We start from the raw sequence: 17745 nt of genomic DNA on the forward strand, positions 1-17745 counted from the left end.
AAAAACGGGTTTGTGTGTTTGTTCCCACGTGTCAGGGACACAGAGAGAGTGAGAGAGAAAGAACAACCTTAAGTCGGCTGATTTAAGTCTAGCATTTTAAATTGTTACCATAAAATTCATACCAGTAAAGCTCATTTAAAGAGACAGACAGACAGACAGACAGACAAAGAGAGAGAGAAAGGCCATATGCCAAGTTTGATTCATGCTTCCAGGGCGCGCGCACTTATACCCACACGCACGTAAATCCTCCCTCTCTCTCTCTCTCTCTCTCTCTCTCTCTCTCTCTCTCACACACACAAACACACAAACACACACACACACACACACACACACACACACACACACACACACACACACAATGGGGGAGCAAAAAGGCAGGCCCCGCCCTCCCTGTGACATCCTCCGCTCCTGATTGGCTCGCCGTTGTTCAGGAGGAGCGCCGCAAACACAAACTGGAATGTGTGTGAGGGGGCTCAGTGTTTGCTGTGGACGGCCGCTGCGTGGATCCTCAGCAGGGAACGAACGTCGAACATCCTTCACTCTCATGGGACTGATTCACTCTGCCTTTTTTTAAATTTGACGTCGCCGTCAGCTGGGAGCGCTGTGCGTGGAAAAAAAAAAAGAAGCGAAAACGCACTTTCTTTTCTCACACTCCGGCATTTAACGCATGGATGGAGAGGCGCAGGTAGACGGGCAGAGACGCCACTGAGAAGCCGCTGTTGTGAAGTTTTGCCGAGGTACGTTGAAGCATCGGACGGTGCAACTTCATCATAATATGATGGCTGTGTGAGGTGCGCACACTCAAGAAAACAACTCATTTTCTCCGGATTGTTTGAGGGGGGGAGGTTCATGCTCTCCGGGGCAGTAGGTTAGTGGATCACAGCGAGGCGTGAACTGAGCTCAGCCAAGGATGCAACTCATTGTTGGAGCAATACGCACCATCCATCAATATTCTCTATTCTCTTGACACGGATCTCTGACTAGTGCGCAGGATTGTAAGTTACGTGAAATGTTTCTTTTGTTTTGGGGACATTTTTATGCTAATATAAGTGAAAGTGAGGTGTTCAGGCTCCATGTTTGTCGCTTGTTACAAATTGAATTCAAAAGTGGCAAAGCTGTGAATCACAGAGACCTGAATGTGCGTCTTTGGCGTCAGTTCTGACAGATGATGTGAGTAATGTCTGGCCTTGAGGCGGCGTTGTGTCTTTCCTGGAGACACGTGATTAAAGCTCAAATTGGGAGATGTGTTATTGTGAGGCTGTCACTGTGTTTATGCGTGTGGGTGTGCGCTGTCCTGATGAGGCAGGGCGCAAGAGGACGGGCAGTTGTGATGTGAAACCTGGGAGAATCAGGTCAGTGATTTTGGAGATGCCCCTCCAGGTTTGTTGAGGCTGGAGGTCAAAGGGCCATCAGGTCTTTAGTCATGTGTTGCACGCTGATACTACCCACAGTGGATCTTCCAGCTGAACCAGAGCAGATAAACAAGGCAGAAGTACAGAAGAGTAATTACATGTGAATAGAGCAGCCTCGACTGCTCTGTCAGGAGATATCTCCAGTTGTGGGCAGCTTTCTACCTGCCAGATGGTCTGCAAATCACTTTTTTTTTCTCCCTGCTTTCTGGGCTTTAAAACCACCCTGCCTACCTAGAGAAATGTGTCAATGCCTTGATTTTTTGTTTTGTTTTGTTTTTTTAAAATCAGTTCCTTTTAACAGCCTGCCAACTGAGCTGACATTATCTTTTTTTCAGCTGCACGTCCTCCAAGTTGATCAAAAGCAACAATTTGTCAAGCTACATTCCCCCCCCACACACACACAAAGTCCTCAATTCTCAGCCAGCTCCAATACTTGTGGAAATAATAAAACAAAACAACAGGCACATTTTCAGCACAAATGACCGTGCAGCTTGCAGCGACGCATTCCCCCTCGGCGGCTCACGCTGTTTCTGGAAGAAAAAAAAAAAGAAGAGGCACTTTTTCAGGGCTAAAAGCTCTTCCAGTGCAGCGCCAGGCTGACTTTGATATGGTTAAGTGGAAGTGCTTTGCTTCCCTGCCAGCCTGGTCGGGCCATGGTTAAGCTGTTTGAAGGGGGCTGGAGACGAGGGGGTAGCGTGTTTGTGCCAAGCCGAGACGAGGCTGCAGGGATGCAGGACCAGCGTCTGTTCCCAGACTCTCACACACAGGCTCTCCCTCACCTTCCCTCTACTTTACGCCAGCCGGCTTTTCATTCCCTGCATCTGCTCCCTCAGTCGCAGCCTCCTTTCTTCTCCCTCTTTCTCTCCTCCCATCGTTCACTTTTCTCAGTCTCGAGCACACAAACACACACACACACACACACACACACAAGCACACGCACTCATTTCCTCCTCTTTCTCTCCAAACCCTCATTAAAGGAATTATGACTGTGTGGTTTGGAGGGAATTCAGACGCTCTGTCGTTTTGTTGGGTTTTCCCCAAACTACTAAAACATAACACTGCAGTGGTGACTGAATTGAGCCGAATGTGATATTTGTTTGGTTTTTTTTTACGCACTATCACTTGAATGAGAAACTTTCGATTAATTGTCCAATAAACGATACTGTCACAGTGTTTCCAGACTCCAAGGGGATGTCTTAAATGTTTGCTTTTGCTCAGAATCTGACATTTTCTGTGGTGCCACCAGAAGATCACATACTCGGGGCAATAAGTGCTGAATGAATTGATTTGTAATTTTACAAAGATATTCATGGTTCCCAGATGATGAACCCTTATGAATAGGATGAACCGCTAATGTGCTCTTTAGCACGAGTATGACATTTCCTTGTTTCATCTCCAGATCTGTCAACAGAGTTATTGGGAACTTTGGTCCAGATTTTCATGGTCCCCAGAGGATGATTTGTAATAACTGTGATCATCTGACTTTCCATCAAGCACCATCATCCTGTTACAATTCTTAACTTGTCCAGTACGTTGGTTTATGACCAAATACCTGCGAACTGAAGGCATTCTCATCACCGTTACCTATATATTTCTGTATCGCGGTAACCGGCGATTTCCGTGGTAATTGGATTCTAATCCTCAGTCTTAGAGTGATTGTTACAGAGCATCTATCATTCTGTAGATTTAGGATAGCGGCTTCATTAGAAGCCATTAACACTATTATTACTACTTAGCTAATGCTTCTAGCCTTGGAATTGCTGCCACCGCTAGCTCCGCCGAGCAGGAAGCACCACCCATAACCGTTTCCCCAGGAAGCTTGTGGGTACTTTCTTACGTGCTGGCACTGTCTTTATGGGCGTGTCAGCACACTGAAGCATCTCACTCAAAGCATGGCTGTGGACTCTTATTGTTGTTGTTGACAACAATACCTTTAAGTCCAACACCTAAAGATTTATAAAGTTTACAACGAACAACTTTCACCCGCATATCGTTGCCAAGTGGCATATTTGTTGGCGCTGCTATCACAGAAAACCATTGGATCGCTTTCATTTACCTCAAAGAAGCAACTGCCAACAACACGGCAAACAATATGAGTTTATTCAATCATTTAGTCTATCACGGAGACATGAAGGCAGATTGAAATGGTGCCAGTCTGGCTGGATCGTCAGTGAAACCGTTAAGCAATTATCCAGACTCTTTTTCTCTCAGTAAATCAATGAATCGACTTATTGTTCCAGCTCCAGGCCAACCTCGCTGGCTGTCTCACAATAGAAGCAGATAATGAAGGCTATCTAAATATTAAAACCACAAGCAGGGGGAGAAACATGATCTGGAAGAGCATTGTCCAAGCAGACCCGATAAGAACTTCGGTGTTTTAAAGTCTATCACCGTCTCGCTGGCACAGCACTTGACCTTTCCTTAAAAAAAACACTCACTTGCACTTCTTGGGAATGTTGCCTGCCTGTGTGTGTGTGAGAGAGAGAGAGCGTGTGGGTGGCTGTGTGCATGTGTTGCATGCACATACATATGTCTTCCCATCTGCGCGCCTATGTGTGGTTTTTTTTGGGGGGGGAGAAAAACGTTGGCCTTGCATTCTTACAGGAGGAGCGCCTCCTTAAAGTTTTCACAGCTGATAGTTATTTTATAAGGCGTGGAGGCTGCAGAAAGTTAAAGTGCTCCGATGGGATGAGGGGGAGAAAGTGATTTCACTTGGTTTTCTCGCTGCTCTTGATGCGCCGAGAAAGTTAAATGATAAAGACGATTTGAATAATGGAGCACGATCTCCTGCTGAGTCTCCATGATCCGGACTTCCAAATTTAACTCGACCCCCGACTCCACGTCTGAGAGGCCAGCTTTGATATGAACGGTTAACTTTCAAGAGGTCGATTTTTATTTTTTTTTCGTTCTGGTTCTTTGATGAAACTTTAATGTTCCCTGTGGGGGAAAGTGGGTCATTCTGTTCACAGATACAGAAGACAGTTGTTTTGATGTGTCCGTCACATTGCATACAAACTGGTATTGTTAGAAACTGAGCTTTCTCTCCCAATGTTTCACACCTCACGTGCTTGGAGCGGGTCTGTTTTTAAGCTGAGTGATTCATCACAGTGACAAACCTCCATTTAGACTGTGGCTTAGTGACACCAGAGTCTGATAAAGAGGTTGTCCCGCCTGCTCTGAGTCAGAGGTTATCTGGTCTCAAGATGATGGTCTGGCTTTGCTCGCCTGTCCTGACATGTCGTACCCCGCAATCAAAGCTTCCTCGGAGGGGGTGGGAGGTATGTTACGAGTGTTGGGAATTTCTGGTGTCAAGAAGGTGGGCTGTGGCTGTTGCGCTGGGGTTAAGTGGTATGTGGAGGGAGGGGCCCGAGGCAGGGAGTGGAGGGACAGTGGAGAAGACTTAGCTGGAAGGAGGTGGAAGGTGGTGTCTCTGGGGAGGGGAGGCGAGACGAGAACAGAGGAAGAGATGAGATGGAAGACATAAAGGACTTCAAAGCGTCTATGATCTATGTTTTTAAAGAATACATCAATTGCCAGCGTGAAAGGGGTAGCTTGTAGTTATCAACCTATGGAGAATTATCACCCAAGGGTTTGTTGTGCTGGTTATATGGTAGTCCTCACACCAGGCGCTATCTAAAGCTTTCTTCTCAAATGTAACCATCGCCCATAGCAATCACAAAGAGCATAGCTCTCTTGCCTATGGGAAAGCAAGTTGAATTAACTGCGAACTGGCAGTTACGTCAGCCAAAAACTAGGACTTGGGTCATGTTGGTGGAAAGGAAGTACTAGTGGAACATTTAGTATCTGAAGAGCCGGATGTTTCCCTCAGGAGCTGGTGGAGACCAAAAACGGAGCTAAATTGTAATATTTGTAAGAACTTTGTTGACCGTTCAAACCTGCAAAACTAAATTCCCATCAGGCTCAGCTGTTTGTGGTAATTGCTAATCAGCAAACTAATGTCAAATGAAGGTTTTGACCATACATCACTTCGTGGCAAAGTCCTGCCTCGTCAGTGGGACTGCCATAGGACCTTTATTCAGTAAAAAATGTTTATGTCAGTTAACGGCGAGAGACGAGCAACTTTTTGATCCTGTTTGAATTGTGCCATGAATGTATACTTAGAAAAGATCATTTCAACTGGAGGAAGTCACAGTTTTTCATCCCACTAACGAAATGTAAAAGAAAATATGTAATTATAAAGACTACACACCTAACTGTCATACAGTGACGTTGTCTAGTTTAAGGCCAAAACTTGTGTACCTTGTAGAGCCGGTATATTAGAATATATTATATATTATATTATATAACTCACTCACAGAACTGACCCACTGTTCTTTCACACAACTGCAGCCGACAATATGGCCAGACTTTTTTTAGACACCTTTTCTGTGCAGAGGTAACGGCCATGCTGGTGTTGGTGATGTATATTGAGTGAGATGATGTACTTCACTGAGAACTGCTGAACATCAGCATGTTAGCATTGTCATTGTTGGCATGTTACCATGCCGACTGTAGCATTCAGCTCAGTAGCCAGCAGAGCCTCACAGAGCTGCTAACGTGGCTGTAAACTCATCGTGTTTTAAGATTGGTGGACAGAAAAGTAATTCTGCTGCTCATTGCTACATTAGCGTTAGCCTATAGGGTAGTTCCCGAGGGGCTAAGCTGTCCTGGGAGACATGAGAGCACAGCCACAATCCCTGGCTCAGACAATCGCTGTAAGGCAAGTGAGTAAGAGGACGTATAGGTCGCTGGAGAGTAGCATTTGTATCATGTGAAAGTCAGCCCATCCACACACAAACGCATGTTTGTGCAAAGTGTGTGTGTGTTTGTGTGTGTTTTTCCTCTGCTGACCGCATGAGTAAGAGTCAGCGATGTATGACAAATGATAACCGGAAACAGTTATGTGCTGCTAATGGACTAATGAGTGCCCGACTTTAAGTGTGTGTGTGTGGGGGGGGGGGGCTGGCCAACCCTAGGGTTTACCATCTTTTTATTTTTTTCATCACTTTCCCTCTCTCCCTCCCTTCCTCCTTCTTCCTCTCTCCTCCATTTCTTCCTCCAGTCCCTTCCCATCTGTCCATCCCCCGTCCTCTACTTTCCTCCTGGATACAGGCAGAGAATTTATGGGGGGGATTGAACCCGTCCTCACCCCGTCCTCACCCCTCCCCTGTTGTCTCCGAGCAGATCAGACAGGCATTCTTGGTGTGTGTGTGTGTGTGTGTGTGTGTGTGTGTGGTGGAGGTGTTCCCCATTAATCCTCTCCACCAACTGTGTGACCATGCCGCGCTCTACACTGGACGTCATGTGCGACACATGATATTGGACATACTGGCACACATAACACACACTCACACACGCACACACACACACACACACACACACACCCTTGGTCGGAGCAGCTTGGAGTTATAGCAGCATTATGATTGCCGTAAGCGTTTTAGGGTCCTAAGCTGATAATCTTTCTGTTTTGGTATTTGGTGCGCTCCCTCTGCAGGGTCCAACAGCTGGAAGACACACTATTGGTTCACCTCTGTGTGTCATGATGTCATAATGTCTATCGCTGCCTTTGTTTTCCAGCATGAGATCAACACACAGATAACAATTTACGGTGCGTGACACATCCAGTAGCAGCTGTCGTGACAGTTTTCTTCATAGTTATTCGCAATAAGTTCTACGCGTGCTGTCAAAGTTGTGACGGATCTCTCAGCAGCAATCACTGCTGCACTTTTCTTCCCAGCCTCCTCCGTCTCTCTCCTTCTTTGGTTGTTACCTCTGTTGCCTCTCGCCGTTCTTCCTCGCTGTTCATGCAGATGTTGTTTTTTGACTTTTCATCTCACACAGTATACAGAGCGTTGAATTTCAGTCCCAGACACCTTCGTGTCGTTTCAAGAGGAGACTATAGCATCTTTTGTGATTGGGGTTCTTTTCTGTCACAAAAACTCGAGTATTTGGTGGAACTGGGAAGTGGCTGTTCCCATTACCTAGCTGCCTAGGGGTGGCTGTGACACATAGTCGTTTGATTACAGATGAGCTGAGAAAGAAGAGGAGGAGGAGGTGGAGGAGGGGAGGCAGGGGTGGCGACACTGCTTTGTCCTGTGGCTTTTTCGAACTGTGCTTCTCTTCTTGCAACAAGATGTGTCAAAGATGTGACGATCACGTTTTAGGTAACATCATAACTAAGAATGTCGCAATTTTTCAAATCCACGATTCAATTTGATTTATTGTATTCTTTTCAGCATTGACGGTTATGCCATTCTTAGATTTGCATCTGGATTTGTAAAGATCAACAGACCACTGGTTTTTAAGGCCTGACAACTGTCATTTACATTTTACAACTCACTTTTTTGCAGATAAGGTTTACACATGTTCAGATTATGTTAACCAAAAACAGAGATTCCAGAACTGTAATATTTCAATGTCCCACCCTCAAGGGATTTTAACAAAAAACAGCAAAAGACAGAAATTCAGTTAGTTACAAAGCTTTTAACTTTGAATGAAGTGCTTGAAACGGCTTGAAATTTCATTATTTCTTGGTTTGGCGACAAATTTGGATATTTGATTTCATTGTCTCCCTTCAGTAGACGGCTGTCACTAAACATAATTTTGGGTGATTTTAGACATATATATATATTTAAGGCTTGAACGTGCTTGAAAATTAGATTTTCTTTACTAGGTGATTAAAAACCCTTTGTCCACTACAGAGTCAACTGACCCGGCGTAAATGATATTCAATGCAAAACTACTGTAGGTTGTAGCCTCTGTAATGTGAGTGTTCAGGAGATCTTCCCTGTCCGACCCTTTCTGAAATAAATGGACAACACGTTAAGCTCTGGGAGCGTACAATGGGCATTTGACCTTGAAAAAGATGATCAACTTGATAATGAAATTAATAACGAGTTGCAGCCCCGGATGTGGTAATACAGGATGGCCTGGGAGCACTAAAAGTCGCTGGAAGCGGACTGAAAGATTGAATTTTTCATGCCCTTTTTTTTACCTCGTGTCGTAAAGGAAAAGGTCAACCCAGATGAAAATTCAGTTGTACATTAAAGCAGCATTTAGACCTTGGCCACTTTCTCCTCGACCTTTCAGTTTCAGTTGAATAAATCCTCCTGTAGAGGTACATTATTTGTTAGACTTGGATTATGTTGCACACGATTCTTCAGAGCCCCAATTATACTGTCGATTATGAGTCAAGCACTCTCACACTTTAAGTGATGCTGCTGCACGTCCCTTGTAATCACTTACCCTTAATGGCCGTCGCCTACACGCGCATACAGAAATAAGTAACGTTCAATACATGGACAACAGGCTCTCGGGTTAAAACACGAGGCTACAACAGGCCGGGAACATTGCATTTGTTTCTAAGTGGCTCTTGACCCTTTTCACCCATCCTCCTCTCCCTCACTCTCATCTCCCCTTCCCATCTTGATATTCAACTGCAGATAAACGCAAAATACGACGGTAATCCATACAGGAGAGCACAGCAGGGCCAGATGTGTGCTGCCAGTGTATGTGACCAGCTGTCTGTGGAGAGCAGGCAGGTGAACGAGTTCACATGATCACAGCACAATGATCTCCCGTGTCTGAATGATCCTCGTTTCTGTCGCTGTCATGTCTGGTTTTTTTTAAGAGTTTCTGCTGTTCCATTTTCTCACTAATTGCTTGAGTTTTTCTTGCAGCGACTGCGCTCATATCTGCGTTAAGATTTTAAGTGTAAAGAATGTTAAATTTCCACTTTATTGCTTCCCAAGTGGGCCTTCTAAACTCACTTCATATCTCCTCAGCTCCTCGCTCCCCTGCTGAGTCTTTACCCCAGACAGTGTGATAATCTCCTCTGTTAGTTGAAATATTTAGCTGTGCAGCCACAGTTTAGGGAGGGGGGGGGGGGGGCAAATCGTCCCTTCTGGTGCCTTTCTCAGCCGGGGAGAGCTTCTTTCAGGAACATGTGGACTTGTATTTTTTTCCCGTCATTTTCTTTCTCCTGCTGCAGCTTTTTTTTTTTTCTCCTCCCGTCGCGTGTTTTGTTTCGGCCGGCTGCTCAATAAATTGTTATTCTCCCGTTAACATTATGGTAATGGTTTAGTCAAGGCTGCGGGAGGAATTAGTGGGGCAGAAAAATCCACCGTGACTTCTGTTTGTAAATGACACCCACTGTGTTTAATTCATTGTCGGCGAAGGAGCGTGTGCATTTAAGGCATATTCTCTCAAGGGCATGCAGCACGTGGGCCATGGATGCAGTTTATTTGGCTGCCGTCGGAGAACAATCGCATACTTGTAGCACAAATAACTGTTTCCTGGATTCAAATATGGCCTTTTTTTGCCCTTTAAACCTTTTAAACAAGTTATCATGGTCGTTGTACAGCCGAGTAGCGGACCTCAAAGTCCCACCACCCTTCCCGTTATGAGTTATGACAGTAGCTGGCTGCTTTCCCATGGTCGGCTACATCACACATAGCTGTGCAAACCACTGAGCTCGTATTATCACAGTAGCAGCTATCGGTGAAAAGAATGTTTTCTTTTGCTGCGGAAAATAACAAATGGAGCTGAAATAACCTGGCGAAACCCCCCCCCCCCCCTGTTCGAATGGCTCCTGCATTCCAGCGGCCATGGCATAGGTGGTCGCGTTCGGTCCGAAGCCACACATAATGGGGAAATCAAAGAAGTGGGGGAAAAAAACTGGTTCTCATGCTGCTGGCCCCGATGCAAATGGGAGATATTCATGTGTCAGCCAGATATGCATCAGAGCAATATGCAAGGCACATGGTGAAGAGAGAGAGTGGGGGTGGGGGAAAGAAAGGACATGTCTTTCAGGAGGTAAAAGTTAATCCATCAGCCCCTATGCACATTGATACCACCTCACATTGTTCAAGTGAACAGTACTGTTGTTTGTGGTCGAATGACCATGACCTGGATGACTGACAGCTTTCATCAACATGTTGTTTACCATTTTGGGAGGAATGCCCTTCAGCTGGTACGGGAGAATGAAAGAACATCCAGGAAGCTGGCTGATTACAGGAACCACCTGCGCTTTAACTTGAGACGCAGGCAACACAGGAAAATACCCAAGAGCTCACGACTGGGCCACAAGGATGCTTCAGAGGGCTCAAAACCAGTTAGATTCAGATTCATTTCACTGTCGCTACTCTTTGTTTATCCATGTTTATTATGACACTCATCAGCTACCCGACAAAAGTATAAGCTCTTATTTGCCCCTCCGGTCTTTAGAGTCGTCCCTCCTTCATTCAGTCAGTTCACATTTCAACATAGATAATGTGACACGGCACAAATAATCCTTGGTGCTTCTAATCGGCCAATGCTGATGATGACAGTTATTGGGATGATATTGTAAAACGCAATTATTTCGGCAAGGATAATGATATGACATGAAATTCTTGGTCCCAAGCCTTCCAGCGGGTGTTAAAAGAGGATTGTCAGTCTCCCAATGGACAGGATAAAAAAAAAACAACAACAAGATTTTAACCAGAGATATCGTCTTTTTTACTCTGCATATTGTCAAAATCTGATGCTTGCATTACCCACAGTGCAACTCAACTGCTGAACACTGAGGACTTGGCTACATTATTCCAGTTGCGTTTTAGTCACTAGCCTCAAGCAGAAATGAGGTGCAGTGATCATATTTTTCTTCTAACACCTCCAGATTTGTTCCGTTTTTATACTTGATCCACAGCCTTTACTGGCTCTGACTCGAGTGACATCACCTGAGGCATTTCCTCGGAGTTCCCTCAGCTCTCTTCTGGGCCATAACAGGCTTTAAACAACTTTTTTTTATATATATATATATATATATATATATATATGTGTATATATATATATATATATATATATATATGCAATAGGGCTTCCTAACACCTGCAAGCAGAATATGATGTATCTGAACAGTGGAGTTCTCCTTTATGTCCTCTCTTTAAGTGTAAACTGACCTTCACAAAAAATGAAAGTTTGCCTGTTAAGACTTTCAGTAAGTTCAGCCGGCTCCATCGGCAGATCTTGATGGTCACGGAAGCTCAGGAGAAAAAGGCTTTATGAGAAGCTGAACCCACATCTCGTCGATGGCCCCCGTAGCCAATAATGCAGCATTCAAAAGCTAGCTGCAGTGTGATGGTGTCACTGTCAGAAATCTGATCGACTGGTCTGCATGGGAACAAACTATTCTTTAAAGTACAAACTGTAATCTGAGCATCGGTGGTTGTGATTGACGGGCTGTGTTTTAATACGTTTTTTATTGCTCTATTGTTTGGTTATAATCCCTGCAAAGTGGCATTGATACTGTGTGGATCATCCGGCTGACTGGTGGCCTTGCAGCAGTATCATAATGTTGTCATGGCGCTTCTTCACTTGGCTGCAGCATTTAATGACTTTGTTGACGGCATGTGGACGCTCAGCGAGCGACACGTCACGTGCTTTTTAACTTAAGCTCCTGTCCCTCTGCTGCCGCTGCCGCTTCCTCCTGCACTGTTTAATAATGTACTTAATGTCATGAAAATAATCTTCGAGTCCATTAATCTGGATTGTGCTTTTACCGGCGTGGTTTACAGTTCTCACAAGTGATCACACGCTGCTCTCTGCTGCTGAAATGTCAGCGACAGCTGCCCGAGTGTAACTTCAGCCCAGACACGCCTCAGTTAATCTGGTCATCTGTACATTTAAATTCCACTCCATATCCTGGCCTTAATTTCTCCGTCGTGCGCTCCCTCACGGGGACACTGATGACCTATAATTAGAATCGGAGTGGCTATAATCACAACAGAACGATATGTGGGGAGATTTACTGACACACTGGGTTGTGAAGAGCATGTAGATGCCTGTGAACATGAAGTGGAGGGAAGTGAGCGCCGGTTCTTGTTAAATATGGAGGCTCAAAAGAGGAATATGTAGAACACTAATTGCTTGTGCTGAATGATGTGACATATGAATGAAACTGGATTAGATCAGACCCAATACAGCCCTCGAATCTGAGAATTCGATGTCAGATTTCATGTTTGCGTGTTTGAATTTCTTGGCAACATCTCTGACCCGTCTCGACTTCCATGTGATGGAGCTGGCACTGGCCTCGTTTCAAACCAGCACAGAAGCACACAAACGCACACAGCACAGTCTGTTCGATTCCCACACTTTGGCCCTCACACAGCAGTCACGTCCCCTCTGCAAACACATCAGATGACAGGAGTAACATCAGCTGACTCTGGTTAATATTACGTATAGTCTGGAGCGTCTAAACCAGTTTAATGTTGACCTACAAAGTCGTTGCTTGTTTTTCAGTAGATCATTGGCCACGGGAGGACGTCTGAGATCAGATGAATCTCATTTGGGTCACTATTTCGGGAAGCTTGATTATTTCTGGTCAGAAAATGTCCTGATACACAAGGTTGAAGCATCACTGAACAAAAAAATTATTGTGACTGTGATTTGAAGAAATGGGCTTATTTTCTTTCTGGCCCAGAATTTGGTACAGTAACTATGAAGCTAATGCTAGCAGACAGTTAGCTTATCTTAGTTTAGTGCTGGGAACAAGTGGGGGGGTTAAACATGAGACAATAACATGTTAATTATTGAGCTTTGGAGCAGCTGATAGGCAAACATTTCTACCTTTTTTGAAATAGTAAGGCTAGCTGTTTTGCTCTGTCTCCGGTTGATATGCTAACTAAGCTAACCTGCTGCTGTTGGTAGCTTAATTTGCATAGAGACATGAGAATTGGCATCTCATCCAGGTTTTGGCAAATATATTAAAACTTTTCCCTTTTCCCATTTTCATATTCAAACTTAAAACAAATGGGGGGCAGCATGTTGCTGGAGTAACTGCCAACGGCTGCTAACTTTAGCTGTCGTTAGCCAGGTAGCGCAGTTAGCTGTGCAGCTAGCAGTCCAGACTGGTAGTTCAAGGAAGAGGCTTTACACGGCTAGCACAGGAGCCTGAGACGGGGAAAGCTGGTTAGCATGCTAACTTCAGTATATCTTTGCAACACAACACATCTTAAACGCCATATTGTCTGAAATGTTATTCACATTCTGTTGATCATTTTAGTTCATTTTCAAATGTTTTCATCCAAATGTATTTCATATTTGAACCTTTAACACAACCTTTCGTCACATCTTTAAATGTAGCAGTGTGCAGTTTTCTTATTATTTCTTACTTTTCAGTTTGCGTGGGGTCCCACAAGCTGACTTGTGAAATGTGTCATCAGTTACTTTGTCTTTGCCGTGTGCCTTTGTTGTTTTTGTCAAACATTTGTGTTCCTTCAGGCATTTTCCACACGCTGTGACTAATATAAAGAGGCATTGTTCACATCTGTAGAGACGACTCTTGACCAAGCTATTGATTCTTTTTGTATACCTCGCATACCTGCATCGAACAGGTTGTGTTGAAACTTCTGTACTGCCCATTGTGTCTTTTGTGTGCTGTGTCTCTGTGTGATGGGACGGCTGGAGCTGGTGACTCTTCAGTGATAGTGTAAGAATGTCCTCCTACAGGTGACGGCGTAGAGGTGACTACCGCCATAACAGGGTCTCTATTCTCAGCTTCAAAGCTTTCGGGGAATTCCCGACTGTCAGCATCACTGTCAGTTCTAGTTATTTACGACATCTTCCCGTGTGTGTGTGAACATGCTGAGGAGTTATGAATGCTGGTAACCAGAGGAAGATTAGTTTACACATGTGAAGTCAAGCGAGTGTGTTTGTTCTCTGGATTAAATTTCACTTCTTCACACTTGTGAACTAGATTCTAACCACTATGTCGGTTGGCTGATTTCATCGGTTTACGTGTTGCAAATCTTTTTAGTTTACATGAGGTGTTTTTATTTGGATTTGGGGTGTATTTCCAATTTTTAATGGATTATTAGGGTCCATGCAAATGCAATTCCTGAAAACAGTCGTCTGATGTGGCTTGAAACAAAGCCGATGAGATTGATCAAAAACAGTAAAGTTGCCTGAAAACTAAAACACGGAGCTGAAAGGTGCTAAAATGCTCCACAGAGATTTGGTGACTCAGCGTCACCTTCAGTTATACACCGCCGTTTGATCCACTGTGATAATGACTAGATATCTCACATAATGTATATGGACATCTGATTTTCTCAAATTTTTCAGTCCAAGTATTTTACCAGCAGTGAGCCTTCACAGAGAACTGAGCAGACTGTTCTGTGAGCCGTCCTTATTATAAAAAAAGTGCTCCATCACCACCTCATGAGGTGATATTGGCGTATTTCTCCTCCTCGCTGTCATCCGAAAACCACTTCCTCCCTTTCCCTCTTCTTCTCTCGTCCCTTTAGCACCTCTGAGTGAGAAGCTTTTTCCTCAGCACTGAGGATAATGAGGCTCTCTTCCTGGAGTCATTTCGCCCTGTAAAAGTATCTATAAATGGCCAAACCCTGAATTCAGTTAAAAAGCAACATCACGATCTTTTCAGCTGTACAGTACTGCAGCGACACATTTGCATATGCACCGCTCTGGTGTCATCCTTCATAAACACAACTGCGCTTGTGATTACTTGCCTGTGCGTGTGTTCTGCCGGCAGATTTGCCGGTGTCACACACTCTACCTGCAGGGGATTTGGGATTTAAAACATGTTCTTTCCAACACGGTCAACAGGTTAATGGGACGCGTGATGAAAGTGGGATTAAACCATGCCGACTTTCGTCTCAAACTTAATCTTGTGGACTTTATGCATGCATGGAATTATTTAGAAAGTCGGCATGAGTTGAAACTTCAGGATGTCTTGCTGCACGCTTTAAATCTTTGAGGGTATATTTGAGGGAACTTTTCATTTGCATGTGCTAAGTCGACCAAAGTGAAGCTACCTTAGTTTCCCCTGAGAGGTCCGTAACAAGCTGATGCTCTTCAGTAAAACTAAACCGAGCTCTGTCAGGTTCCTTGCACTCTTGTTTCAAATTTAGGATTGCGGGAAGAGAAGAAGACAGAAACAGTCTTGTGTGTTTTGGCTCTGGGACGGCAGCCTGCAGCCAGTTTTAGCCCAGTTTGGAGCTGCACCAGCGGCTACCCTCCTCACTGAACCAGTTCACACAAACATGTAGCGCCAAGGATATCTGAGCAGCGTTCAGGCACGCGCTTGCAACCTGCAGGGTGTGTTGGAACATGTCAGTCCACTTCCAGTCATATGTATGCAGCTTCATATCACTGTAATCTCCTGGATTTGTTCCCTTTCTGTCTGTTTGTATCTTGTAACCAGGCTGCTGCTGCATCTTTTTATACACTTTCACCCGTCGAGCCTCTCATCATCTCCCGACTGCTTTATTCTTTAATTTCCACCTATTTTTATCTGCACTTCCTGCCACATGAAAAATACAAAGAAATAGAATTAGAAAGGAAGGGGACAATAAAAAACGCTTTTGATGAAGTTGTGGACACTTTTAAAGCGGCATCTGTAAAAGTTCTGAATATAAAAACAGCTTCTTTTTTTTTTTTCCAGATTTAAAAGCCTCAGCCCCGTAACACGAGGGCGTGTGTCCTACTTCTTGGCAGTTGGCTCATAACTGTTGTTTTACGTAACACACTTCATCCCATTTTGTCTGCTGTTGCCATGGTGAGGCTAATTTATACAGGCATTAAGAATTAGGCCCCTGTTGTTAACACGCACCCGACGCTGGTTTTTGCACATAAATACACACTAGTGCACACTCAGATGATTCAAGAGGTGAATGTGTGCGCGCGTGTGTGTGTTTATGTGCGTGCAGCCGTTGGGGAGTGTGTGTGAGACTCCTGTGTAAAAGGAAGGAGTGAAGTGGGCACAATGAGCAGTGTATTAATGTGTGTGTTTGTGCAGCAGATGAGAAGATGAGAAGAGTGATTGATGTGATTATTAGCGTGAAGAATTTGGAGCTGCTGCTGCAGTGTTTGTTCACGCACACCGAATGTGGAGGATATCACAGACACATTCCTGTCGTTTAGTTGCGGCCTGCTTTGCACATTTTCATCATCTCGGCACCTAGAAATTCTTCTCTGAGTCGTCTGTTTCCCTTTTTGTGATGGCTCGAAATAACGTCATAAAAAGAGAAAACTTCTGACTGATGAAAGATATCGGTGAGAATGTGCAGCTGGTAACTGGATTTAACTCATCAGTATACTTCTTGGAGGAAGGAAAGGTCTGTGAAAAGTTTTCTGATCAATATACATTTGTGTAAAAAAAAAAAAAAAAAAGTGACAACAGAAAGTAAAGGATGAGAAGCAGTGAGAACAAACGGCAGACAAAGGAAGAAGAACGTGCGTCATGCTGCCATTGACAAGAAGACGGCGGTTGACCTCGGTTGAAGAGACGTGTGAAAAAATCAATTCAAACATCTGATTCACATGAACAGAAGTGTCCACACATGAATCAAGGATTCAAAATTAAAGACCAAACAGCTTGGTGGCTGGAAGGAAAGAGGGCAGTTGTGTAATGGTGCTGCTGTGTGTACATTTAAAATGTACTATTGGACGCTAAATTGCACATAAATGAAAAGTTAGGAGCGCTAGCCCCCCCCCCCCCCCCCCCCCCCCCGCCTTGCAGGTGGAAGTGGCCCATTGAGAGTTGGCTCATCCAGTCGGTGTTGGTCTTCTGTGGCCCAGATCGATACCTTCCTGTCTAACCTTCAGACGCTCTCTCCTCCCCCCATTCACTTATCAAGTCGGTCCCTCACCAGCACTCAGAGAATACACACACACACACACAGACACACACATTGGTGGGACTCATGCATCAGTGCACATGGACCTTGGAGAGCTAACAACAAATTGGTATTACATCAGGTGTCCGCAGCTCAGCATACTGATCAATCTAATGCTCCCATATTCCACAAAAACGCGCACTCGCACACCTCGTCGAGGGCATTTAAGGCTGTTAGCGTGAGAGCGCCAGAGAAGAAAGGCCAGTGAATGGACTGAGTGGCAGCCGTATTCAACATTGGTAACGGCTGGCACCGAACCAGAACACGCTGCGAGCCGGCATTGTTGTTCCCGTCCTGAAAGCCTCTTTAGACGCAACGAGCGGTGACACTAAGAGGTGCAGAGGAAAGGTTTTTTATGATTCAGTGGCTGAGCTCAGCTCTTTGTGTGTGTGTGTGTGTGTTTCTTTATATGTGGGGAGCATTGATTCAAATGAGTTTGTTTTGTAGGGGCTTGCTGAGGCTGGGAAAGGTTTTGGGAAAATCCAGAAGCCTGGACTTGAGTGTGACTGAGCAGACCACTCATGCCAAAATAGGAAAACCCTTTAAAGCCGCTGTTGGTGAGTTAGTTGATTTTTCAGTGTCGTTCCCAACTTGTCAAACACTGACGCTTTGGGATGGCCGTCGACTCGACCTACAGTCCCAAAGCATCAGCATCT

At 44.7% G+C, this 17745-nt stretch overlaps 1 protein-coding gene across 3 annotated transcripts in view; it reads left to right on the forward strand.

Moving 5' to 3' along the window:
• The window catches only part of ripor2 (RHO family interacting cell polarization regulator 2), a 76087-nt gene that overhangs the window by 24860 nt on the left and 33482 nt on the right, over window positions 1-17745 (forward strand). Inside the window, exon 1 of one of the 3 annotated variants that reach the window (XM_030412310.1) lies at window positions 465-737. The exons of the other annotated variants lie outside the window; for them this stretch is intronic. The gene's annotated coding sequence lies outside the window, so the exon portion shown is untranslated. Of the gene's footprint in view, window positions 1-464; window positions 738-17745 lie in introns of those variants that run through there. 3 annotated transcript variants of the gene reach the window in all.

Source organism: Sparus aurata, chromosome 3 (genome assembly GCF_900880675.1).
Source record: "Sparus aurata chromosome 3, fSpaAur1.1, whole genome shotgun sequence".
In the NCBI taxonomy this organism is placed as follows: Eukaryota; Metazoa; Chordata; class Actinopteri; order Spariformes; family Sparidae; genus Sparus; species Sparus aurata.